General features: G+C 44.7%; 1 long non-coding RNA gene across 1 annotated transcript in view; it reads left to right on the top strand.

Annotated features, from left to right (window-relative positions):
- The first annotated feature begins 495 nt into the window (after positions 1 to 495).
- The window catches only part of LOC125880027 (uncharacterized), a 60628-nt gene continuing 34768 nt past the window's right edge, over positions 496 to 26355 (top strand). The window contains exon 1 of the long non-coding RNA XR_007448009.1: positions 496 to 1104. This is a non-coding gene — a long non-coding RNA (uncharacterized LOC125880027). The remainder of the gene's footprint in view (positions 1105 to 26355) is intronic.

The following is a 26355-nucleotide window of genomic DNA, read 5'->3' as shown; positions in this document are numbered from 1 at the left end:
CCACAAGGAGAAACAAAATGACCACAAAGACGCACACAAACCACAAACAATGCATAACAACTACAGATGCAAAACCACCCGCACATCTGTGTGGCTTGTTTCTGTTTAAGAGAGGTGGTGGGGCCCTTTGCATATCTGTGCCCAGGGGCCCATTGTCTCATTATTGTCCCATGTTGCTGAATTGATTCAATGCATTTTAATGTAAGTGAAAAATTTCCAGTCACAGGCAAACACGTGAGCAGAATTAATTAAACAGTACTTTCATTTAATGCCACTATATTATAATATCATTCAATGCAGGCTTAAGCTCGGCGTTTATATTTTGTCTTTTGTCTGTTTCAAAGTGTTAAGTCTGGCATTAATCTCCTCTTCTCAAATATTTGGTCGCAACAGCAATAAACTCCAAGTACCATCATGCTTTGCGCGCTTACGTTGGCTGAGAGCAGCATGTGCTCCGGCGCTCTGCTCCAACTATGGCTCAGTGCGGCTCAGGCTCCTCACAGGAGCGCATCGTATCGGCTGTGGAGACGCTGGCTGGAGCTCCAGCAGAGACCAGAGACCATCACTGCGCTGGACCACAGGGAGGAAGCAGCTTCTTTTATTGCTTATCGGAAATAATCACACTGATCGATCCGCTTTATTTGGTGAAGCGGCAGTCACTTTACGCACGGATTCTGTGGACGCTTAAAGTGGATTAAACGCTGCCGTTACAGCGCTGACACACGTGGAGGAGTTATTATTATCATTATTAATATTATTATTACTGGGAAAACTTCATGATGGCGACAGCTGACGGATTCAACACCCCAGCTGTGAATCCTCTTGGAGCATATGAGGAAATACAGCCTCTCGGGATGAGTGGTGTCCATGCCTCCTGCTGCCCAGGTCCTGCTGCTGGACAAGCCGTCTGTCGGACACACGAGTCTCTTGGGATACTTCGCGCGTGTGGCCAGTGTCACAGATGGCGAGCACCATGATTGTTTTGGAGATTTCTAGCGGTGGATTTTGGCACAATTATAAAAAGGAATATCCTGGAATATATTTTGAAATTGATGCTCAGCAGACGTGCAGCAGTTTGGATAATGACATCTCCGCATCCAGCAGGTATGTGAGAAAAGATAATTACTTAAGACTTCTGTCTGTTTGGCTGTAAAGTGTTTATCTGTCAGAAATGTAGGTTGTCATTTCTTTTTCTTTTTTCTTTTATTGGGGGGGTTGAAGCCTGCTGCATAGTCAGTGCGTCCTGGGGTTTTCCAAAAGGGTCCCAGTTGAGAATAACTCAATTTCACTCAGTGTTATTTCACAAACAAAATGAAAACGTTCACCAATGGCTGTTTGGGCCAAAGGTTCTGTCGTTATCTCCCTACACACCCATTTGGCCTACATCTCCACTACCAAATTACACTCAGCAGTCAAACTCTCCCACATGGGGTTCCTTAGGACAACTCTCACCAAGTTAGGGTCCCATCTGTGCCTGAAGAGGGGGGCGTGTTTGAGATAAGTAGCCTGGTCAAACCCCTGATGTGTTCCACATGTGTAGGTCCACCTGTTGAGTGTGTGAGAGCACTGCTCCGTTATTCTCTGGGTTCATTAGGTGTACATCTCTCACCTTTAAACGTGACTCCAACTCACTGCATCCCCCCTTTATGACCTGACGTCACCATACACCTGCAGCGCCAGGTGTCCGCAGACCATTCACAGAGCCATGACCTGTCACAAGTCGTGAAAGACCAGGTGCAGCACAGCAAACAAACAGTGTGGGCACAGTGACCATGCAGTCCACCCACCTCTCTCACAGTGACTCCATTCAGGTGAGAGTAAATCTGTCTCCAGAGCTGTGCCCACGGGGAGGGCTGCCATGTGAAGCGGCAGTCAGTAATGGCACATGGCATGTGTGAGAGATGGCTCTGTGCTGTGGCGAGTGCGTAGGAAGTTTTGGATGAGGTGCAGATGCTGCATCTGAGCGGAACCTGCAGGTGCATGTGATCTCACTTGAAGAACAGTGTTGGTACCTGTTCTGCTTGTGACACAGAGGCATTGCATTCATAGTGGGGTGTGTGTTCATGCAAGTTATCTAATGAAGCTCCCACCTTCCTCTTCCTTCACCCCTCAGCTCCGTCCACTTCCTTAGCAATGAAGAATTCCATCTATTGTTGGGGCAGGGGACAGAGCCCCACTATATGTCTGCATACAGCGCAGAGCACAGACCGAGCACACCCCCTTCCCCTCCAACTCAGCAACCACCCCCCCCCACACACCCCCTCCATTAAAAATCTTCTCCAAACAAGACCCCCTTTCTCCACTGAAGAGGGACCCTCTGTCTAATGCCAAGTGACTCTCATGGCCAGCATTGACGGTGGGACACTTGCTTCACAAAAGGAGCTGAAGTGTCAAATAAACTCGGTCAGAGCCCCCGACACACAAGAATTCCTTTATCTGGCACCCTGGGAGGCAGACAAAGACAGACTTTGTGTCAGTGAGCAGGCCTTGACTAAACACTGGGGCTTTTTTTTTTTTACTCCTCTTCTCACAACTTCTGCCTCTTCTTCCTCCTCCTCCTTTTGTCATTTGAACGGCGGAGCGGGAGCATGTCTGTTGACGTGACCCCCGCTCGCCCAGCATCTGTCCTGCACACGGCCAACATCACCCCTGTGCTGCTGTGTAAGCGCCGTGCAAACACAGATACACCCCTGCACGCCCACTCCAACAACACCCGCTTCTCTCCCTCAGACATCAAAGCAGCCGGAATATTTCAGTAGATTTTTTTTTTGGATACTTTTGTTTATGTCTTGGTGGATAGCTGAGAATAGCAACGCAGGAATTCGCTTTCTCACAGGGCTGAGTGTGCTGGCTGAGCCGTCATATGATATGCTTGTGGTGAACCGCAGCAGAGAGCCATATACACACCAGGGTCAGACTCACTTAACAACCCTGTATTTACTCCACTCAACGTTTCCTAGGAATTTTCTCATCACTTGTGATTCTTTGGGTGCAGAATCAGCTGTATTGTCATCTGTTTGAAATGAAAAACATAATGAGCTAATATCAGAGCTCCTCACACCTTCAGGTTTGATGGTGTTTTTCCACGAGTTCTTAGATGATTACCGCAAGTTTCCATTACCTTAAAATGTTACCTGGATGAATCAGGTGACACACACACTCTTTCCACACCATGCAGAGATTCTTTAGAGCTCTATAGTCTGCTCCTTGAAGTTCAAAACTAAATCTGTATGAAACTGAGCCCAAAGTGCTGGAAAATGACCTCAGATGACGTAGCAGTAGCACCGAGTTGTGGCCCAGAGCTGGAGCTGGAGCTGGCTGGCCCCTGTGATAGACATGTGCATCAGGCCCCCAGGCATGCTAATACGGGCCTGCCAGAGAGCGATAGTCCCCAGCACGGTGGTTAAGGTAAACAGATCGAGTTGCTGTGGTCGAGTGTGTTAATGGCGTGTTTATGAGCTTAAGTTGAGTGGTGATTTATCATGTCTAAACTCCAGGCTCACCTCGGGTCCTTGGCCTTGATCGAGCCCAGTTTCTGCTTTGTGTGTGTGTGTGTTTGTATGTGACATTGCACACAGGTGACAACGCAGACCGAGCAGCGTGACCTCCTGGTGAACCACGTCTTGATGTCATGACCGTTTCTCGCCCGCTGAAGGGAAATGGAAAGCGATAGAAACATTTATTATGCATTAATTACACCTTGTTTTTACAGCGCAGCGTGCTCTCGGCGTTACCTCATCAGGTCTGTGGGGCTCGGGGCTCGGAGTGCAGGAAAATATCCCTCCATCATTAGTGTCAGATAACCGTTTAATGAGCTCCATGAGAAATATCAAGCTGTAAAAAAGCCGTTGTGTATCCTTTCATATAGAGCACCATTTACACTCAGCTTGTGTGTGTGTGTGTGTGTGTTTAGAATGGGCTCTAAAGTTTGTCTGAACAGGGGAACTGTCATTTATTAGTAGTGCAGGAACAATGGGGAGCTTGTCTCCAGGGTGGTGGGGGCCAGAGGGGGGCCAGAGGGGGCCGGTGGAGCCAGGGGAGGGTGGCCTGAGATTGGGCAGCAGCCTCTGACCAAGAACAAGCCCCTGTCTGATGGAGAGAACTGCTGACCCTTCCTGAGTAAAATGGCACCTTTGTTTCGAGGTGTATGTGTTTGTGCCTATGTGTTTATGTGTGTGTGTGAGAGAGAGGGAGAAGGAGAGAGGTTTTGAAAAGCTGGGAGCACTTTTTTTTTCCTCAGCACTTTGGTGATTTTCCCTACGTTTGTGTTTTTCTCTCAGCTGCGAGTTTCGCGATACATTCTCAAGGAACGTGTGTGAGAAATAGGGGCAAAATTTAATTAGTTATTTGGCACAAAATCTACATCCTAACATGCAGAGAGGTGTCCAATCCTCCCATCACAGAGCAAGCGCCCTCAGCAGTGCACAACAGCGTAGCACGTCTGTCATGCTACACAATGCTACAGACCGATATGATGCTATGACACCAGACCACCGCTTCAGACTAATTAGCTATTTTGTGTTTTCCTCTGGCCTGTTGCCACAGTCTGTGTGGTGCTTTCTTCCGACTGGCCTCCAAACAATTGTCTCCACTCTCTAATGATGCTCATGAGGGAGAGATGCTTTGTTTAAACAGGGAGAGGGGGGGTAAAGGAATAGAAGGGAGGAGGGAGGAGAGAGGAGGAGTAAATGCTGGTGGGTAATAGCAGCAGATTGCTGATTTCCTACAGGGAAACCACAGCTTGCATAGAGGGTGGCGTGTGTGTATGTGTGTGTGTGTGTGTATGTGTGTGTGTGTGTGTTATACCGCTTTGGGAGTTATCAGGAAGTGGGAGGCTGAAAGAGACAGACAGCTTGTGCTTAAGTGAGAGTGTGGCAGGGTGCTTTAGAGGAAGTGGTGAACATGAGTGGGGGATTCTTCAAAAAAGATGCCTCTGGGTGCAACACTTGAAGCTTGTCCTCTTTGATAAACCTCCTTCTGCACCTGGTGTTTAGACCTTTTAACTGAACTCCCCCTCCGTATGTCCCGCCACTCCCGATTGGGTGATAAAATCTGGCACGCTTTCCCCTGACTTTCATTTAAATCCTGCTATCCCTCCTGTCCTTGACCTCCTGTGTAAGCACAGTCTCACCAAACTGAAGTGAATCAGAAGAAAGGAAGCATTGGGGAGATGGAGAGCGCAGAAAGGTGAAAGGAAGATGGGTGGAGGACAGGCTCTTTTCCCCCTGCAGCACGCCTCTCGACACACACAGAGCAAACAGCAAAGACACACAGTGCAGCACAGGAGCATCTCTGTCAGCCCGGACGCAGACAGACAACACTCCATTCAAGCTCCACTCAGCCACAGGAAGGCTGCACACACCACCCACCTCTCGACAAGGAGACTATGGATCTGCGGAAGAGTAGTAAACAAGAACAGAAAGTCTGCGAGCCACTGTGAGGATGTGCAGTGTAGAAATGTAGCACAGGGTTGACTCACATGCACAATACTGAGGAAGGGCATGAAATGAAGCTCACTAGCATGGATTTTTGTGTGTGTGTGCGTCTATGAAGTCCCCAGGTGTGTGATAGTGAATCTCAGCTGTCCTCTTGACCTGCCCCTGGTACAAAAAACAATTTTGGTTTTCCAGTGCTTTAAATACCAAACATTCCTTCTCCCATTTTCTCTCAAACTGACCTCACTTCTTCTTTTCCATGCTCTTGTTTTGGAGGGAAAATTCCTCCCTTTGTGTCCCCCCTCTCACAAATGTCACATTCCACCGAACCTGTGACCATATTCGGCCTCTGCTTTGCTGGGTGTGGGTCTCCACGGCAACGCCAACACGTTTCAACGAGTCACACCTACACAAGTAAGCCATCCTCATTCAGGGTCCCCTTTTTTTTTCATTCGATCCACTCTTTCACTCCTCCTCCCTTTTCTTTCCTTCTCAGTAGGGAGGATAAAGGAGACATTTTCAGTGTGAAGAGGAGCGTGAAATTTCCTGTGTGACCTCCCCGGGACACGGCAGACCACCAGGCTCCTCAGACGACTGTGTGTGTGTGTGTTTGTGTGTGTGTGAGATCTGTGTGACGCATGCTGAGGGCCTTTAGTGGCGTGTCTGTTTTTATTTGCTTTGTTCAGAGGGGACTGAACGAGGTGGCGTTACGCTCCTCTTCACATAAAACGTGCAATTAAGTTGGATTAAGTGTCCTGACATTTAGAAGGCACACACAGATGATCGTGTCACATAAAACTCTGTAGGCTGGGGTGACTGGGAGGCAGATGCTCCCGTGTTAAAGGCTCTCCCAGTAGGCCTGTGTGCTCTGTGGCTTCAGGCTGTCAGTGTCCCTGACCAGACGCACAGATAAGCACAGAGAGCCAAAGTGCTGTAATGACAGCTAAAATGACTGGAGGCTGTCCAGACGTCAGGCTGTCATCACAGGGCATCACTCATTCAACAGGCTGGGGAAAGAGACTCTCACGCTCCTCTGTGGGCTGTCGCTCATTGAATTTGTGTCAAATTAAAGATGATTAAATTGGTATGAGCAGCTGATGGGCTTTATGACAGTGAGTTATACAGTTTATAGATTTTGTATAAAGGAAATGGCAGTGAGTAACAGTGGCTGTTATAGTGCAGACTGTGGTTGTTTGTATGCATTTGTTAGACTCTGCTGCCCCCTTGTGGACAATATAAGCAATAAGAGAATAAGAATTTACTGGGCTGTAGTTCCTCTGTTGGCCACTAAAGATCTGTGGTGCTAATTGACAACTTTAGTGATTTGATTAAAAAAAAAATGTCACTAATGCCACCATTCATAGTAATACAGCAAATAAAAATTATGTATTGATACTAAATGTATTATACTGTGAACTTTTACATCCCCAACTACTGTAAATTGTCTTAATTTTATTTTATACAGTGTTTTTGTTTTTTTTGCACTGTGTTTAAATATAATGCACCAAATCATCATCAAGTCAAATTCCTTGAAAGCAGAAGTTACTTGGCAATAAAACAATTCTAATAACAATAGCTTATAGTTACTTAGAATATAATTAAAATTCCTATTTCAAACTAAATTTACATGTTGGTGTCTTAGTGATCCATCCATCGTTTGTAACTGCTTATCCCGGGCATGTCCAAAGTCTTGGCCTGGGTGGCCTTGGTGGGCGGCACGGTGGTGTGGTGGTTAGCACTGTCACCTCACAGCAAGAGGGTTTCTGATTCGATCCCGGGTTAGGGAGCCCCTCTGTGCAGAGTTTGCATGTTCTCCCCGTGTCAGCGTGGGTACTCTGGGTAATCCAGCTTCCTCCCACAGTCCAAAGACATGCAGGTTAATTGGTGACTCTAAATTGTCCGTAGGTGTGAATGTGAGTGTGAATGGGTGTCTGTCTCTATGTGTCAGCCCTGAGATAGTCTGGCGACCTGTCCAGGGTGTACCCCGCCTCTCACCCAATGTCAGCTGGGCTCGCACAGAAAGATGATTTGTTGCACTTTTTGGATGTAATTTTTGTTGTGGTGGTGGTTTTAATAACCCATATGATATGAGAAACAGATGGCCCCCAGATATTTTCACAGTATCTAATATGGCCCCCATTCAAAATAGTTTGGACACTCCTGGCTTACCCTATTTTGGCTCACAGAGGGCCGGAGCTGATCCTGACAATGGGCGAGAGGCAGGGTACACCTCGGACAGGTTCATCACAGAGTGACCACATAGAGACTGGCAGCTGTCACACTTACATTCACGCTTAAATTCACACCTAAGAGACAACCAGGAGAAACCCACGCTAACATGGGGGAGAACAAGCAAACTCCACTCCCTGTGATATTGGAAATACAACATCCACAACTGTTGTTTTAATGAATTATCAGTGACTAACAAGAAATAATAATAATAAAAAACATAATCATCCTTTATTGAATAGGTTCAGATTTATCCCTCACACATATTTACACATAAATGAGTCAGCTGCATATGAAAACATTAGAAAATATGTTATTTCCCTGTTGTTGCCATCTCTATATAAACCCTTACCTCACTCTGTTTCTAACACCAACTATAAGATGAATCAGAATACGTCTGTGCAGTATGCAGATAACTTCTCACACTTTTGTAACTATCTCCCGAAACAGTGCAAACTTCTCAGTTACACATTTAGGTCATTTGACAGGAACTTATGTAAAAGATGCGTATTCAGATATCATAAACCAACCTTGAAATACAAACTGCAAATTATATTATCAAAAAGAAACAATACATTTAAAGGTATACTCAATCAAATCAAAGTAAAAGCCAACATCAGATTCACTCTTGTTTGGTGTTTCGCCTTGCTGTACTGGAATATTTCTGGTGCTGTGTCTCTTGGCTGTTTGCTGCTTACAGTCTGGCTCCTGGTCGCTACCTTTTTAGAAAACCCCTACCTCACCTATAGATGTCCAGAGCACAGAAAATAAGAACATGATAAGAAAATACAGACAGAGGGCAGAGTCTCTGCTGGAAAAAAATACACCAGCACACACTTCTAGTGGGTCATAAGTGATGATTGAGAGGGATCACTTCCGTATGAATCTCTACATGTTTAGGAAAATCTTGCATAGTGTATCTTTATGTCTCACAAAGTTATAAAAACAAATCTATTAAATATCAGTCACGTTTTCATTTTAAACCCATCTACTTCTTTTAACTATTCTAAATGTTATTAACTATAATTAATTGTAATTAACGCTCATATTTGATCAGACTTTTGTTTCTCATCGTCTTCAATGAGGGAGGAAAATAGAGTTTTATTCTGACATGTACATACATTTCCTGAAAATAGAAAGTAAGCTGCTCGACTCAAACATGCACAGGATATTAAAACAGGTTCAGAAATTGAAATAATATTTATAGCAATGTAATAGTTATATTATGGGTGGGTTCATGTGTTCCCTTGTGAGGTGCCTCAGTTTATAAAATACATAAAAAATGTCCAGATAGATGTATAGATACCACATGTTTTATTAAGAGAAAAACATCTATCCAAAGTTTTCCACAGCGTCACAGCCAAGCTTTTCCATCCTTCTCACTGCAAACCTGTAGCAACAAAAGCATGTCATTGTCTTCAATCACCACTAGAGGTCAGAGTTTGATCCTTGTTTGGAAACACATAGGACTCCACTGCTTTACTGCAACAATACAGTGGTTGTCAAATCTTACAGTATATTATTTCCTTAGTGTCATGAAAGAACATTTTTGTGTGTCACATCACAGTGAAAACAAATTTAGACCACACAAAGTTTTTTCATTTATGTTACCTGCCTGCTTTTTTTCTGCCCTTGACCGCTGAATGCAAATAACAGAGCTTCATTCTTGGTGTGTACACTGCTGCACTACAGTTGACTACATTACCCACAAGGTGTCGCCCTTGCATAAGGCTGTGAGCAGGTAGAAAATGTCCTCCACAGCACAGAGAGCAGGCTTCTACTTTTGTTTCCTTAGATATCCACAGTGATGATTTGCATTTGCCCATTCAACTTGCCACTGTTTACAGTCTATTAGAATCTATTAGTGACAGAATATTGTAGAATTAGGGTGCCCACTCGCTCACCTAGTAGAGTGGGCCCCCTCATGTACAAAGGCTATGTCCTTGCCACAGAGGCTGCAGGTTCAATTTCAACTCTGGCCCTTCGCTGCATGTCTCCATTTCATGCTAGACTTTCCTATCAAAAATACCAAAAAAAAAAAAATCTTAAAAAAAAAGAAAGAAAGAAAATTGTAGCATCTCTCCTGCTTTGCTAAACTTACTTCACAGATTGCTTTATGGCCTTTTTTTCCAATATGTTAAGCTGCCATCACAGGTACAGTTCAATCAGCATGTCTCTAAGTCTCTCCAGTGGACCAAAGGTTAGTTCCAACTTTACCCACTAGATGGCAATGTGGTAACATGAACTACGTTTCCCCCTCTTGAAAGTAAAAGCTACTTTGCATGTCGGGGTAACCCTGTGATCTCTGGAGTAATGGATGTAGATTGGCATTATTATCTTCTTATTGCCCCTCATTCTAGCTCATCTCCCTTTGAAGATCAAAGTGGCCGTGTGCCTCTGTGTGCACCGACACTGATAAACCCCGAGTGAACTTCAATAAAGCCAACTGTTCACTCTGTACATCTGTCGCTCCTAACCCCTCTCTGGCCTTGCAAGCTGAAAGCGCTGTTGAACCAGCAGAGGCAAACTGTGGTGGGGCACTTCGCGTTGATTGCTCAAAGTCAAAAGATTTCAGGATTATTTCAGCAAAGTTGGGGATGTGATTTTAAATGTATGGTGGTGTGGCTGAATGGCAATGTGAAGGACCATCGGCAACCAGGCTGGCCATTTGGGTCATGATACGGAATCTTGGCAAGGCCTTTGGCTCGCTGTTGGCTTCACTCCTCCTCTGTGAACTTCCGACATTGCAGAACACAGAGAATGAATGAGAAAATGATACAGGTGACATGGTGAAGGAACAGGTGGGGCAGCTAATGACTGGGTGACAGTATTAGCAGAGTGTAATGCCACTTAGAGTTTAGTTCCCACAGGTGTCCTGAATGTGTTTAAGGCACATGTTGGGCACATTATGTACAGGACGCAATTGTTGTTTGTTGTTTTATACATGTGGTTGAATTTACAAAAGGTGCAAAAAGTTTTCTGTGTGTTCAGACCTTCACTGCAAATCCAGCTCTTCATATCCACTGTGAAATCTTGACGGTTGCATTTCGTCTACTCCTGATTCAGCTCCCCTGAATGAATTTCCTCTTAAATATCGAATATCACAGTTTCTTGTAAGAGCTCTGTTGCTAATTTTGGAAGGCCCGCTCGTCTGTTTCCTGCCCGCGTGTGCGCTACATTGTTGAACGCTGACCAATTCGTGTTCAGCAAATCGGATTGCAGACTATGTAGTTATTCAGGTTCTTATCAGGTGGAGATTATGGGAAAGAGTGTCATGGGAAGAAGTTGCAATCGCAGGTGAATCGTTCATCTGTGTGTCGCGTTACCGTGTGCACATCCGGTTTGTCTGATAAAAATGTCTTCACCTCACACTCAGTTGTGCATCCATATTGCATGTCGTGTGTGCACATGTGCAGGAAGGCATTTGTGTATCAGTAAAGTGTGTATGTACTTTACACACGTAGCCACACCTCTTGCACTAGTACAAGTGTATGTCAACTTGTCCAATCTGCAGCTAATCAGATTGCTCCTTTTGGGTTTGTCACTAAGGCCACCTTGAAGAGCTGTGCTACCGAGTTGTGCACACACACACAGAAAGGCATGCACACACACACACACACACACACACACACACACACACACACACACACACACAGCATAACCTTTGTAATACTTCATACGCTGTGTGCAGTTCCTCCGGATCCCTCTTATCTGCCTTCCTTTCTGACCAAAACCAAAATCAAATTCAAACTTTGCTCTTATCAGAGCTGCTGGCCCTTATTTGCTTCTGTTCCTGCTCTTTTTTTTTCATTTCTATTTATTCTCAGTGAAAGTGCAAGCTTGCCTTTGTGGAGAGCGTGTTGACATTAGCACCTGCGTCAGATCTCATTCATTTTCAGAGTGGCAATTGCTAAGCCGCAAGAGAAATGCTTGCAACACTGCTCCCAGCTGCTTATCGTCTCCATCTCGTCGAAGCTTTTCAGAATTACTCATCTCTTCATAATAATCGATCTAAATCCTTCAGCAGCTTTTGATAACAGCTACCGCGGGCTAGCCGAGCTGAGAACCTGACCAGACGTGTCCAAGGCAGGCAGGCAGGCAGGTACTGTGGGAGTTCACTTGCCTCCAGGGAAGACGTCCATGTTTTTCCCAAGCTGTTGTTTATTGCAGGCAGTATGTGGAGGCATGGCAGAGCGGGTAGAGTGAGCCAAGGTGGCGCTTCGGCAGAGATACAGAGGAGGAAGTCTGAGTGTTTATCTGTCTAGTCGATGTCTACTGTTCGAGTTAATCATCAACTCCGGACCCTGGCTTTCTGTACTTTGCAGGCAAGCAAGGCTTTAGGAAAGTATTTGTTCATTAGCTGCATTTTTCACATTTCAAAACCTCAGAGTGCATACGCAGGCTGTTGTATTAACCACATTTTTGCAGCAGTGCAATAAAGCATTACATGGTGAGCCTTTCTCTATAACTGTTCCTTATGGCTCTGCGTCTTTGCTCCCTGTGGTTGATGTTAATGGGGTGTTGTTAGTGGCAGCAGCTCCTTTACAGGCCTTCTCAACGTACGTAGCAGCCCCACCTCTCTCCACTCAACAGCTTCACCCTTCCACACTGGGTAACCTCTACTGTTACACTGGGCCTCTGTGGGTAACATTGGCAATACCTCAATTAGAAACCAGGGGAAATCCTAGCAGAATGAAAATGAATAACTACATCTTCCCCTCGTGCCACCACCCCCAGGCGTAGCTGCAGCTCTCAATCAGCAGCGGGGTGCACGTGCACTGGGGCATGGGCAGCTGTGGAGAGGGAGTCTGGAGCCCGACTTGTAGAGTAGACACATAGACACATGTGCACCCACACACAAACACCAACTCACAAACACGAGGAGGACATTAGCAGCAGCGAGCGGCTGTTGTAAGCTCTGGTTTCACTGTGGTGCAAGGAGGGGAGCTTGTGTGAGGTGGGTACGTATGTTTGTGTGTGTTCCTCCGTTCCGTTTACAAAGCCTGCACTCCTCCACTGTAAACTTTGCCAACCTAGTCTCTTCCAGACATCTGTCTCTCCCTCTCACACACACTCACATATGCCTGCGCCACCTTCTCAGCTAATCCCCAAGTCCATACAAGCTGCAACTTGAAATCCAAACCCAATCTGTGCATATTAAAACGGCTAATCCACCTCCAAATATAATTACTTGTACAACTGTGACATTTCTAGAATCAGGATAAACTGCATAAAGTGTGTGTTATGTGCACTGTGTGGCCTGTTAAAGCAGGGAGGTGTGTGGAGGTTGCTGGTTTCACATGTTTACTGTTACTCAGAGGCTTGGTGTAGAGCCTGGTGGCCTTGAGGACAGGGCAAAGGTCGCTCAGGTGAGGTCGCACTTTTCCACTCCTTCCAGATTTGCGGCGCCATGCGTCAGACCAACTGGCCTGTGCTCTGGAGGGCCGAGTCCGGTCGAACCGGGGGAAGAGGTGGGGAGCAGATTGAGAAAAGGTTTTGGAAAATGTGAGTGAAGTGGTCAGGGACCTGGTGGATACTGATGGCAAGTTTCCCTCCTGCTAGCTGCCAGCTTATCGACTTTAACGACGCGAGCAGAGCGATGGCCAGTCCCTCTGCCCCCTGGGTCTCTGTGTCCTTCATGCCCGCCAAGGCAGCAAGAATGGCAGCAGCACACCAATAAAGCCCCACATGGTACTGATTGAGAGGTATTAAAGTTCCCTTTCCCTTGCTCCATTCACTGCATCGTGATGATCAAAGAATTTGGAACGGCCAGGCACATTTGATAATCTTTGTGCCTTGAATGCCTCGGTGTACATTTCTTTAATCATCTAATAAACAGGTTTGCTGAAATAATATAAACGCCATCCTCGGGCTAAACTGCTTTTCCGATCAACAACTCTAATTTAACAATGAACTTTTTAACCCTTGTTTATGTGAGACCTTTACTATGGGGCACTGCAGGGCAAAATGATTTGCCAGTCCCCTTCTTACTGTAATTTTCATCCCACCTTCCCTATCACCTCCTTTCCTCCGCTCTGCGACGGAGCTGTTATGGAAGGAGCTCCAGGGGCAGCATTCATTTAAGAGTCAGATATAAACAGGCATTAAAAGGCAGCGTGGTCTTAATTAGCAGAAGCTGCTCGTATGTTTGGCGTGATTGTGTAATGTTTATACTTCAGTATGTGTGTGTGTGTGCGAATGAGTGAGTGTGTGCAGTGCACGCTGTGTCAGGCCACCGTGCTAATCACCTAGCCTGAGTTTTATTGCCCCGTGCGATGTTGTAACGATGCTGAAGGGAGACAGACGCTTGTCACAGTGACACTGATGACTGATAACTGTTAATGTCACCAAGAAGCGTAACTTAAGCTCTTGTGGCGACTATTTGTGCAACATTACCTCACAAAAAATGTTAGAAATGAGAAATAAGTGTCACGTATTTGTCTTTTCTCACAAACATCTTGCAGATTTGCAGAGGCTGCCATAAGGGTTGCTTCAATGTGTAACTCGGTTTTCATATTGGATGCTTGTTTTGTAAAAGCAAACAAAAAACACATGAGCTGGCAGGGTTTGTGAGGCAATGTAGTGCAGTTTAAGCTGCGGTCTTTGAGTGCAAACTCTGTGCATGTGCGTGTGCCAAGCCCAGTAGTGTACCAATCAAGGCTTCCTCACCCTGACCACATTGTCTCAGGTCTATACCAGGGTTCCTACTGTGATTATGAAAATGAAATCCGCTCCTCTTCCATAGAACTACCTGCCGCTTTCCTGTACAGTAAAGCAATGACACTTGGCCCAGTCATAAAGGAGCTACAAGAGCCATAAAAACACCTTACGATGTCTGGGTTTCTGTAGCCAGGCCATTAAGCTGTAAAGCCCTATTGTAAAAATCTAGATTGAGCCGATATAGTTGAAGAGAGTGCAGCAAAGATGAAAAGGGCCTCGCTCTGCCATACTTTCATAACCCTACAATGGGCTTGGTTTTACCGGTAAGCACACGGGAAAATTCTTTGAATTCCCCGGCTTCACACCCGCTCTCTACTTTTGCCGCCCTGCAGCCAATGCGTCTGGCTACATGGGCTTGTTTGTGGTGCGTTTGACGTCACGGAGAGATCAATTAGTTCCTCAAATGAGCGAGTTGTTGCCCCCTCCTCCCTGTTTAAAAATATATTTTACTTTATAGTTTGTACATTGGACTGAATATGTAGATAAGAAAAAGTATGTGGGGCATTGGGACATTTAACCTGACACACACACACACACACTAATATCCAGCTACCACTGTCTAGGTGGGCCGGATCACACACCATACTGGAAGCCATCCACATGTGTAAGTTTGGACGCACCACCCTCCAGCTTTTCCTTTGTCCCTCGCCTCCTCTATCTATCTTTCTATAATTGTGTCCCAGACCCAGACATGTCCATAAATAAACGGGGTCTCCCTCTCCTCAACCAGACCCAAGCCATGTTTATGTTCAGGCCCGTGCTAAGGGGGGCCATCTGGACCACTGGGCCTGCCTCACCACCTCTCTCCAGGCTCAGGTGGATTCAAGATGTGCCACCAAACACCAGCATCTGCTCGGTGGACTAACATAGGCTTAAAACATTACCACGGGGTCACTGGAGATATATTTTTTTAAACATTTATTGAGGATTAAACAATCCTTGACTCATAGGCTGCACGTTTTTCTTTTAACTCTTTGCAGTCTTAGCACAGAATTTAAAAGCAAAACACACAAGAAATGTAAAGATGCAAGTGCTGTTAGGGTCTCTGCAGTTGTACAGTTATTTAGTCTGTACCCTGAGTACATTATTTAGTTTTGCAAATGCTCTCGCAAACATCTTTTCCTTTGCAATTACTCCAGAATACAAACTGTACCTCTTGGTGAGGAAGGCATAATCTTTCGGTTCCTGCTTCAGTCTTATGCAATCTGTAAAGAAAATGAGAGAAATCTGTCATGACAGACAGTGGAGGAGATTTAGGTTTATTTACATTAGCTGGATGTGGTCTCCTGGTCTTCATTTCATTTGGTCAGGGAGCCAGGCTATTAAAACTAATGAACACTTATTACCCCGAGTTGGATCCTGAGCTCCTTGCTAAACATCCCTTCTGTAGCTGTTTGTTTTACTTGTACCTGATTATTCAAACAGAGCAGTAAAACATGTGGCTGAGCCTTTGCCTCTGGTCTTTACAGGTAGTCTCATAAACAGTCTGATCTATGATACGTGATTGGACATGAGAGCCACAGTTTTTATATGAGCAAACACGGGTGGTCTTCGTTTTTTTTTTTTTCCTCACTAATCATCTTGGACCGGATCCAGCGTTTTATTTAAGGTGCAATCTGATGTTCTATGTGTCGAATGCTCGGGATATTATGTTGTTGTTCGAAAAGAAAAACACATTGCAGTTTTTTTTTTTCACAAAGCTGAATGTCTGTGTGCATTTTCGTGTCCCTCGTCTTGTTGAGGGGATGACAGATTTTCTTGGAATGCACAAATGAAGACATCTGCTTTGCAAATGTGACGGCACATGGAGACTCCTCAGAGCTCAGCTGAAACACAGTCTATTGTGTTGTGATGTTTAATAGTGCTGACAAATATCACAGTGTGTTTTTGTATCTGAGAATTTTATTGCAGATGTAAAAGAACATGTTTAAACGTCCAGTGTGTAGGATTCAGGGGGATATATTGGCAGCTATGGAATATAATATAATAAGTATGTTTTCTTTAGTGTAAAATCACCTGAAAATAAAAAAAGTGGTGTGTTTTTGTTACCTTAGAATGAGCGAGTCCTTGTCCACAGAGATTGCCATGAAGTGCAGCCATGTTTCTACAGTAGCCCAGAACGGACAAACACTGCATCCATCACTGTTATTAAAAGCAACTCTGCAACAAGAGCATCAGAAAACAGATTTTTTTAACATGAAACTGCTTTATTTGGCAATTATACTGATTTAAATCACCAAAGGTGAGCACACATTAGCACGTGCTGTGCTAGCAGCTCTTCTGCAGTATCCTAAAAAACTAAAACTAAAAACTAATTTATAATGTCAAACTGTTTTATTCAGTGTATTTTTTTGCTGATTTTAATCATCTGGTCTGGTTGTTTTGAAGAGGAAGACGCCTTTGCGGAAAATTCAGCTCATGGTTAATGGTGCGTTTGTTTTGTACTCGGAAGTCGGAAGTGGGAATGACGTCACCTCTGAGTTGACAACAGTTTTTGCATTCTAGTTGACAACAGTGGACAAGTCGGAAAAAAACATGGACGCCCGCAAGAAAGCCTTTGTTGCCCTTGCACTTTCGGAGTATAGACAGCTTCAAAACCATCATGCACTCCAACTGATGAACGCAGCAGATGAGGCTGACCTAATGTAAAACAAGATAAAATTGGTATAAACAGTACTTTAGCAGAGTGTTTACTCGCTATGTATGTGACCGGCAGCCATCTTGAATCCGTAAGTCAGGGTTGATGCGGTTGCTCCGAGTTTCCGAGTTGGAAGTCCGATCTCAGGGTGCGTTCGAGTTTAAACTTCTGACTGGGAACTGGGAATTTCCGACCTCCGAGTACAAAATGAACGCACCATATTTCCTCCTGAGCAAAGAACACTGAAGGAAATCTAGTGTGAAGATATTTCAGCTGGTTGCAATCTGTAATCGTCACCTCTAGATGCCACAAAATCCCCTAAATCTGACACACTGTTCCTTTAAGTGTGCAACATTTACTCTGTTCAGGAGTAAAATACATGCCCCTGTTGGATAAGCTTACATTCTTATAAGTTTTTATTTTAAAAATGCACAGTGCTTCTAGTTTACAGTGTCAAATCTGCCACCAGTTTCACCTCATGGCCTTTTTATCGTGGTTTCAACACCACCAGGATTTGCTTGCTTGATGGCTTTATAATTGTTTGCTGATCGCCAGGTGTCAGATTGAAGATTATAGCCACAACTGACAGATGTACTCGCTACTTTAAGTGTGTGTGTGCATACATCCACGTGTGTTTTTGTGTACATGACGGCTCTGATGTGTCACTGTGGATCATTAGTAGCATTAAAGAGTGTTAGTGAGTGACACATGGTGTGTGTGTGTGTGTGTGTGTGTGTGTGTATGTCTCTCCCCTCGTTGGGACCTTTGTGCTGTATAAATCAGCCCCGAACAGCTTGGGTATTGTCGAGGGAAGGAAAGAGCCCTTTCTTCTGACTGCTCTCCCGACACTTGCGGTTTTTAATATGATACGTGCATACAGAAAGCATGGTCAAATAAACAGCGTGTTAAGTTTCCCCCGTGTCTGTACCAATCCGTCAAAAAGAGATGCAGCTCAACTTTCATCCTCCCTGCACCGAAACCCCTCCCACTGCCCCTGCAGCCCCTGTCATCCTCAGCTGGAATTTCCCTGGAGTCAGAGTCGGCCATTTGTTTAAACCTAATAAAATATTGTTAGAAGGCATGCCACTTAATGGCACCTTTGTTTGTCAAGTACAAGATAAAAGAAATGTGCGCCTTTTGAGAGAAAGGAGAAGAGAAAGTGGACTTGGAGTGATAAGCCTGAAAATGAGAGGCAGATTGAGAAAAGGACAGAAAAAAAACCCCTTTCCTGTCTGCTTTTCTGCCAGTGACATTACCTCTGCACCCCTGAGGAGGAAGCATATCAGCCCTTTTTTTGCTGAAACCCTATATGGTGAAATTAAAAGGTAGGGCTTCACTGGCTGCTATGTCTAGGTCAAAGCATGCTAACACTGTTGTATTGCATTTCACTTAACATGCTATCATTGTAAAAAATCTGTAATTAGATATAGAACACAAGGCACCACACCTATAAATCTAGCACGATTATAAAGGCCTGTGTTGGCTTGATACTCGGACTCCACCTACGTCAGTGGCACAGCTGGCACTCTGTGACTCTGTGTGTGTGTGTGTGTGTGTGTGTGTGTGTGTACTCTCAGGTTATAGACTATATCAGTCCCTGTTGTACTTAGTCATTCCGCAGCTTTGCTCTAAAGAGTTTAGAGATCTCACAACAGCATGGAACCTCCTTTTACAGCCCGACCTTCCTTGTTTGTACCGAAAATCATCGAATATGCTGGCAACACTGCAAACAATGGAAAGAACAGATTAGAACATTATGGCATGACGTGATGACAAAATATTTAGTACACGAGTGGGCCCTGGGCAGCTGTGTAAAGTAACATAAAGAAACAGAGAGCAGGGGAGATATGGGCCAAACATTGTGAGAGAACATCGAAGGCATGCCTGTGGAAAGAGTTTCAGGTCCTCAGAGTGTCTTAACTGTAGCTACTGGTGGAGGAAATACTGGATGCCCGCTGCAGGGGCCTTCCTCTGTTCTCTCCTGGAGAGAGGGTGCCTCTGAGAGTGCCTGATAGCACACGTTTTTCTTGGATGCCTCACAAAGTCTTTCCTCCGTCTCCTCGCACATCTGAAGACGTATTTTTATCACAGGACAGATGACAGGGGTAATCCTTTGGTGTCGTGCCCCAACTGACCGTTAACTTCCTCTTTTTGTTTTGGTTTCCCTTTCTTTCTTTGCCCCCCTCTTATCAGCTAATCCGTCCCTGTATAGAACGGTCAATTAAGAAGCTTAGTTGATAGAAAACGAGACCATTTTGAATGCTTTGAATGTGTGAAAATGCAGTGAAAAGGGGGGTTGTGACTGGCCCTCCAGCCGAAGAAAAGGGGGAAATGGAGCCTTTTTGTTGGAATTCATTTACCAAAGGAGAGTGTGTGTGTGTCGCCTCCGAAAGGTTAGATACAGAGCGTTGAAAAGTGGCAAAAAAAAAAAAAAAGAGAGTTCAGAAATCTCACATCCCTGGCTGATTTTGTTGCACAAGTGGTTCAGATTAAGGATTTCGGACGTCACAATCGCACACTTTGTAACTGTAGCATTGCTGACCCTATCATTCCTGAACTTTGTTGCAGAAAAAATAGCCCAGAAGCATCTTGCACACCACACACACACACACACACACACACACACAGTTTCTGATCTGCTTACTAAGATTAGACACAAATGATCTGGCTTATGACGCAGCAAAAATGCGATTAAGATCCATAGAATTATGGTTTTAAAGCTCGTAGCCATCTACTTTTGTCTCATTAAGGACAACACATTTCACAAGACTACTTTAACTAGTTGAAGAGTTTTTTTTCAATTAGTAGTAAATTACTTAGTTAAATATCCGGTGTGTAAGATTTAGGGGGATTTAGAGGCATCTAGTGCTGAGGATTGTAGATTTCAACCAGCTGAAACTTATCGTGGTTAGAATTCCTTCAGTGTTTAATGTTCAGGATGTTTTTAACGCGAGCCGAATTACCCGTAGAGGTCTCTTTCTCTCGCAAACCAATTGACAAAGTGATTTAACCCAGTAAAAACCCTGAATAAAGCAATTTGATGTTGCAAATCAGTGTTTTTCCTATGCTGTTTGGCATGTCACAGACGGGCTGCTAGCTTAGCACTTGCTAATGAATGCTAACCTTTATTTTTGATCCAGATATTCAGGAGGTTTTTACCGTGAGCTGAATTACTTTTAAGCAAATGGATCTGATGATTGATTTAAGCCGGTGAAAACACTTAGGGGCTGCTAACATAGGGGCCTGTTGGTGAAACACGAAACACGAAAATGCAGTTGACCCTATCTAGCACCAGTGTTTAGTTTGTCCATTCAGGGCAACTGTAAAAACATGGTGGTGCATCATGGCGATCTCCGTGGATGAGGACCAGCTCCCTATGTAGATAAAGCTCATCTAAGGCGATTATACACTAAATAAAACATTTCTGTAACACTTGAAGGCATTTTAAAACCGCAGTCAGTTGTTCTGTGTGTTTTATCGAATGTATCTCAGTGATAGCTAGCCATGATTTGGGCTGGATCTTTTCTTATCCGTCTCAGACTTAGGAATTTATTCTCAGCACAGACTTTTTTTTGCAGTGCAGGTACATTTAATCCACCTTAAGTTGACTGACTGGCAGGCCATTTTTTGCTGTGAGGTTTTGAGATTCGGCTGGGGGTGAAAGAAACGCTTTCTGTGTACAAAACATAAGTGAGATGTGCTTTGGAACAGACTCCGTGCTGTGCTGCTGGGAGAGGAGAGAAGAGGTGAGGGAGAGGGGAGGGAAGGAGGGGGGTAATTGCCACATTAAGGGGAAGGAATTCAAAATAAATTTAATCTCCCAATCCCTTTCACCCCCCAAGAGGTTTACAGTGAGCATGCTCCGTCTTGTTATGAGACACAAGGAGAGCACACAGAGAGTGAAATGGAGAAGGGGAGAAAGAGGGCGAGGTTCTGATCGAGGTAACCGACTGGCTCCTAACCAGCGTGAACTTGTGTGGGAAAGGTTCACACAGAAGAGGGCAACTTTGTATGCAAAAGCCGTGCAGCCATCTCTGAGCTGGTTGTGCCCGTGTTTGTGTATGTGTGAAGTGGCGCTGATGACCTTTGCTGCCAAAGCCGCATTTGCATTTACTCTTCTCTGTCGGCACCTTTCCCACAGTGCCTCACTCTGTAGCTGAATAGTGTCATCAAGACCAAGGGGCATGTTTTCACCCTAACCAAACACACCACACTGGCTAATTGCGCTGACTGGCACATCTTCAAGAAAAGGAAGGAGAAGTGGAGGGAGTGTGGACATCATTAAAATCCGCTGCTAATGTGTTGGGTTGGTTTTAAAACTAGGGGGTCAGAGGATGATTGAAAACCAGACGTTAAGCTCACCGAAGGCTTTCTTAAGCACAAATTCTCCCCTGTGATGTCTTTGGGTCCCATTTTTCCATCAACTAGGGACTTGCTGAATAAGCACTCTCTATCTTGGAAGTCACTCCATCCTGTTCTCTTTTCTGAAAATAACCTCAGGTGAGTGGATCGCTCCAAAGCCGCGGTGAGGCTGTGTCAGCTCGTGAGGTGCAGAAGCAGGGTTAAAGGCCCGCCGGATTCTACTGTATGTCATCATGTGGTTTGGGCTCTCACTAGGACATATGGTGCGGTGTATTTTTATAATGTAATCATTCCTCCTCTTGCAACAACACCGTTAAAACTTTCTGCATGCTGGGGCAAGAATTCAGTCAAGAGCCCTGCTGACCCAGACACAGCAGAGCATAAACAATGGAGCTAAGGCCTTGGCAACACACACAGCACACATGGACACACAACAGCACACACCTTGCAATTTTTGTTGCTGCCCAAAAGCGGCTTCACTTCCTGCACAATTGTCCAGAGTAGGTTTTGTCTTACCATCTTTTTCATCTCTTTATTTGTCAGTTATTAGTTCAATCACAGGTCAGTGGAGCATACATGTGGGCTCTGTCGAGTGGTTTTATTGGTGTGGTGTGTTTACCTGACCAAATGTAACCTGTGGTATTCTGAGTTGAGTCATCCGCTGTCGAGGAGGGACGGCGAGGTCAGCTGAAGTTCTTTCCTGCAGGAGCTGTTTAAGTGACACTGATTTGGCTCTCAGGTAGTAAAGATAATTAAGACAGGTTGCACAAGCCTGTAATTATGGCCTCTCCCTATGCGTCACCCATGTATATCGTCTCTCTTTATCCTCATTATCAGCTGTAAATATCTATCTACTGTATGTTGCTGAAAACCAGTTTAGTGCTGCACTTAAGATATTGTTTGTTTCTGGTGTTGCTGCTGACATTCGTCTTCTCAAACTACCTCTTCAACTGAGACAGATTTAATTATCAGCCCGTCCTTTTCATAAATGCTTCCTGTAGAAAGAAATGTCACCTAACCTGCCACTGTGGCACTGAAGGATTGACAGCATGATTAAATGGGATTGTCTTTGCTCCAGCTCAACAGGGGAAACAACAGCCTTAGTTTCAGGGTGCTGACAGGCTGATTCGGTGTGATGGGGTGCCCTGCGGATGAACATGCCATCCCCTCAGCTGCCGGGTGAACACTGTTCTCTGTGTTGATGGGGACGACGGGCACACAGATCACGTTTCCAGCAGAAGCAGGAAGTGAGAATTGGACGGTTCCTCTTACCAGGCCCCTTCTTTCCTCCCGGTCCTACACAGAGCCAAACTCAAACCATGTGTGTTCTCACCCTGTGGACCTCCGCATACAGCCGGCTTGGCTGGCTGGTTGGCAAGTGCTGTGGTCTTCTTAACAACATGTGATCTCAGGAAACATTCAGCCCCTCCCTTGTGCCATTGTTATTTGAATCCCTCCTCTGTGTAACTCCATTGGGCTCTCTCGGGGAAAGTGGTAAGCGATTCCTCTCTGTGTCCGGTCTCCAAAGACACACCCCTCCCTCCCGCTTGGAGCTTTCATTCAAGGTTAGGCACACGATGGATGTGATTGGGGAAGTACAGTAGTCTGTCCCCAGGGCCAAAGGTCATTTCCTGACACTCAAGCTGCTATGGGTTAACTAGGAGCAGATTAAGAAAAATAGCTTAAACTCACTGTGACAATAGAGGAATTAGCCACTGATGGTGATGTAGTTACCCAGTCATTACATAAAACTGATCAGTATTTGTGTGTCTTAAGCTAGGGGGATACATTATCATTACAAAATATTTTTTTCATTTTACACACACATACGTAGTAATATGAGAAAAAGGCTTTTTGATGTCTTTATTTTTCTTTCCATGTTGGAAAAAGCACCTTTAGCTCTTGAATACCCTTTGAAACACATCACTCCTCACTCTCAATACACACGCATGAGATACACACCGAAGATACAGAGCACATGAGCAAAAACAGACGGTGACCATCCCCTGCCGAGGTGATATTAGTGCTCAATGTAGGCAGTGCTAAATGTGACACACAAACGGTTGTATTTGTTAGATAGCTTGATAGCTCACTAGCTAGCAAATGAATGTTAGCCACCTTGCTAATAAATACAGCAAATTATGATGTCATCAGTACTTTCTTTTTCTTTTGTCCAATGTCTTTCTCTCGACTCATTGCCAGGAAGCATCTCTCATCTGGACCAGTTTGAATTTTTCATGGCCAGTCATACAGTATCGGCCAGTGTCTTCTCCATCCTGGCTCTACAGCCAATGACAGCCAAGCAGGGTCAACTACACACACTTCTTCAACAAAGTTGAAGTCTGCCCAATGGGATTATGCAAATTTGCTCTGCCACTGAAAGCAAATGTTTTATTCGTCCCTTCGCTTGCATTAAATTGAAGTGACCAGGAGCTGAATACTCGGCAATGTTCATTTTTGCAGGTTTAACCTTACGTGATTAGCAATTGTAAAGGATACAGGATCAAAACACCTCACCGACTTTGCCTTAGTCATCTGTTTCAGCACAAACACACTGTATCTTTGTCTGGTGACCATTTGTGCGCCGAAGCCCATTGCCTTGCGATACAAAGGTTATGTACAGTGTCGTTAAAGTCAGAATATTCTAGTCATTGGTGGCATGTTCTGGCATGTGAATACCCCTAAGATGAGGTATTTATGTTGATGGAAAGTGAGGCTGTATGAGGCTGATTAGGTGAAATACCTGTCTCTGCTCTCAATCCTTCCACTTCAAAACGGCTGTTTACAGAAAACAGCGACTGATGAGGGGATAATCTGTCAAAAATATACGTGCCACTTCTTTCTTTCTCTCAGTCTTTCTCTCGCTTACTAAGAAGAGAGTGGGAGAGAGTGTACATCCAATTTTACAAAGAAAAAACTTAAAAGATATATATTCATACAAGGGCACTGTGTTGGTATTTGTGCATCCTCTGTCAAGCCCTTTGTGAGGAATTGTACAGGCCCTGCTCCTGCCGCGTTCCTCTCCCCTGTCTCATGTGAAAGTCACCCCTGACCCACCTCCCGCCACCCATTTTTTTCTAATGAAACACATTGTATGGACACCTGTGGGCTGCCATTTCCACTGGGGGTGGGGGGTTGAGGGATGGGGGCGTGGCAGCGTTGCCAGCTTTTAATCGAGACGCGTTGACTAATCGCCCAAGGATTAGCCTCTTAGACAAGGCCTCTTTCATTCTGACACTCCATATACCGCAAAGACTCTGCGTGGAGATGGAGAAGGCGGGGGAGAGTAAATTTTTGGGGGGCTGGGGGTAAGTACAGATGGCATACTGTACCTGGATGTGCTTTGTTTGATCATGCCTGAGCCCTCTGCATGTACACACACACATACACACACCCACACACACATACACACATATCCTGAGGCTGGATCTTTCCCCAAGTTCTCTTCCTGGAGACAGCTCTGCATATTTCTCACAGCAATCACATACTGTGCCTCTAACAGCCTCTGCCCTTGTGCTGTGTGTGACAGTAAGCAAAAACTGACAATAGCAGTGCTTAATTCATTTTGAGCAACAAAACCATTGTACCATCTCACTTTATGCCTCTAAAACATTCTCCTCCCCGTACTGAATGAAGATGACATGTTTTTCGGGAACTTTGCCCTTTCTTCAGCCCGCTTACAAACAAACACACATATGCACACACACACACACTCGTGCACAGACGCTCTCTGAGTGAGATTGAGTTTAGCATGCCGTGAATGGTTTGTGTATGTGTGTTTGGGAGTGGGCTGTGGACCTGTATATTGTTGTATGTAAATGAAGCGGGGAGACACCGTCGGGTCTCTGCGCCGTAGCTCGAACCTGATGTTTCCCAGACCTCTCTGCTGTATATTCAAGGGTTTGATGAGGTCATTCATAACACACAGCACATAACACGCACATACGATTTTAGGCACAGAAATAAGGTAGACACAAAGAAGTAAGCCTTGTGTCGCACATGGACTGGGTATTGGAACTACTGACCAAAATAACCCAGTAGTATATCAACCTCTCCGGTCAAACTACACCTCCATTTGATCCTTCTTGTACCTAGATCTGGAAAGAAATGACTGTTTGTGTGGTTTTGTTTGCAGCCAATCACCGCAAGAGTTCTTTGATTTAATGCGACGTGTGATTGGTAGCTACAACCCATACAGTCTGTGGTGTATTTGATGGAGTTGCCGGTTCAGTGTGCTGAGATGCCATCAAATAAGTGATGGTGGCAGTCTACCCAACTGAGTGCCTCCAGTCACATCACTTTAAGGGTTCTGTATCGTAATTTTTGTAAATGATACCCAATCCTAATTGCACTTGCATCTTTTAATGGCTGATATGAATGACTTCACCACTTTAGCATTGCAGTCCTACAGTATACCATTGTCAGAGTCACGATAGTCAGTTTTAGAAAAAGGGATCAGGGGTTTTTTTTCCACCCATTCTTCTTCTAAAACTCTACATTACTCATAACACCACTCAACTGCCACCAGTTTGTTTGGACATTAGCATGTGTAATGGTTGTTACTAAGTGGTATGCTGAGCCACCAGTTGATAGATTTCACTTCCTTTTAATGCCACACCCCCAGATATGTTTAATTTTAAACTTGTAGCATTCGTCACCACAAAATGATTTATTCAACTTTTTATGCCTCTGTGCCGTTTTTCAGGCTGTCCGTCTGTCCCATTCTCGTGAATGTAGTATCTTAAGAACACCTTGCAGGAATTTCTTCAAATGTGGCACAAATGTGAACTTGGACTCAACATTGAACTGATTAGAATTTGGTGGTCAAAGGTCATTGTGATCTCTCAGAATTGTTATACAAAGTATGACAAACATTCACATGAATGTCTAAATGGATGAAATGCTGAAGTGACAACATTTTAATTCCAAAAGGTCAAAGGTTATCCTGACATCATAATGCTCTGCAAAAAC

Source organism: Epinephelus fuscoguttatus, linkage group LG19 (genome assembly GCF_011397635.1).
Source record: "Epinephelus fuscoguttatus linkage group LG19, E.fuscoguttatus.final_Chr_v1".
In the NCBI taxonomy this organism is placed as follows: domain Eukaryota; kingdom Metazoa; phylum Chordata; class Actinopteri; order Perciformes; family Serranidae; genus Epinephelus; species Epinephelus fuscoguttatus.
This window is presented reverse-complemented; position numbering and strand designations above follow the sequence as displayed.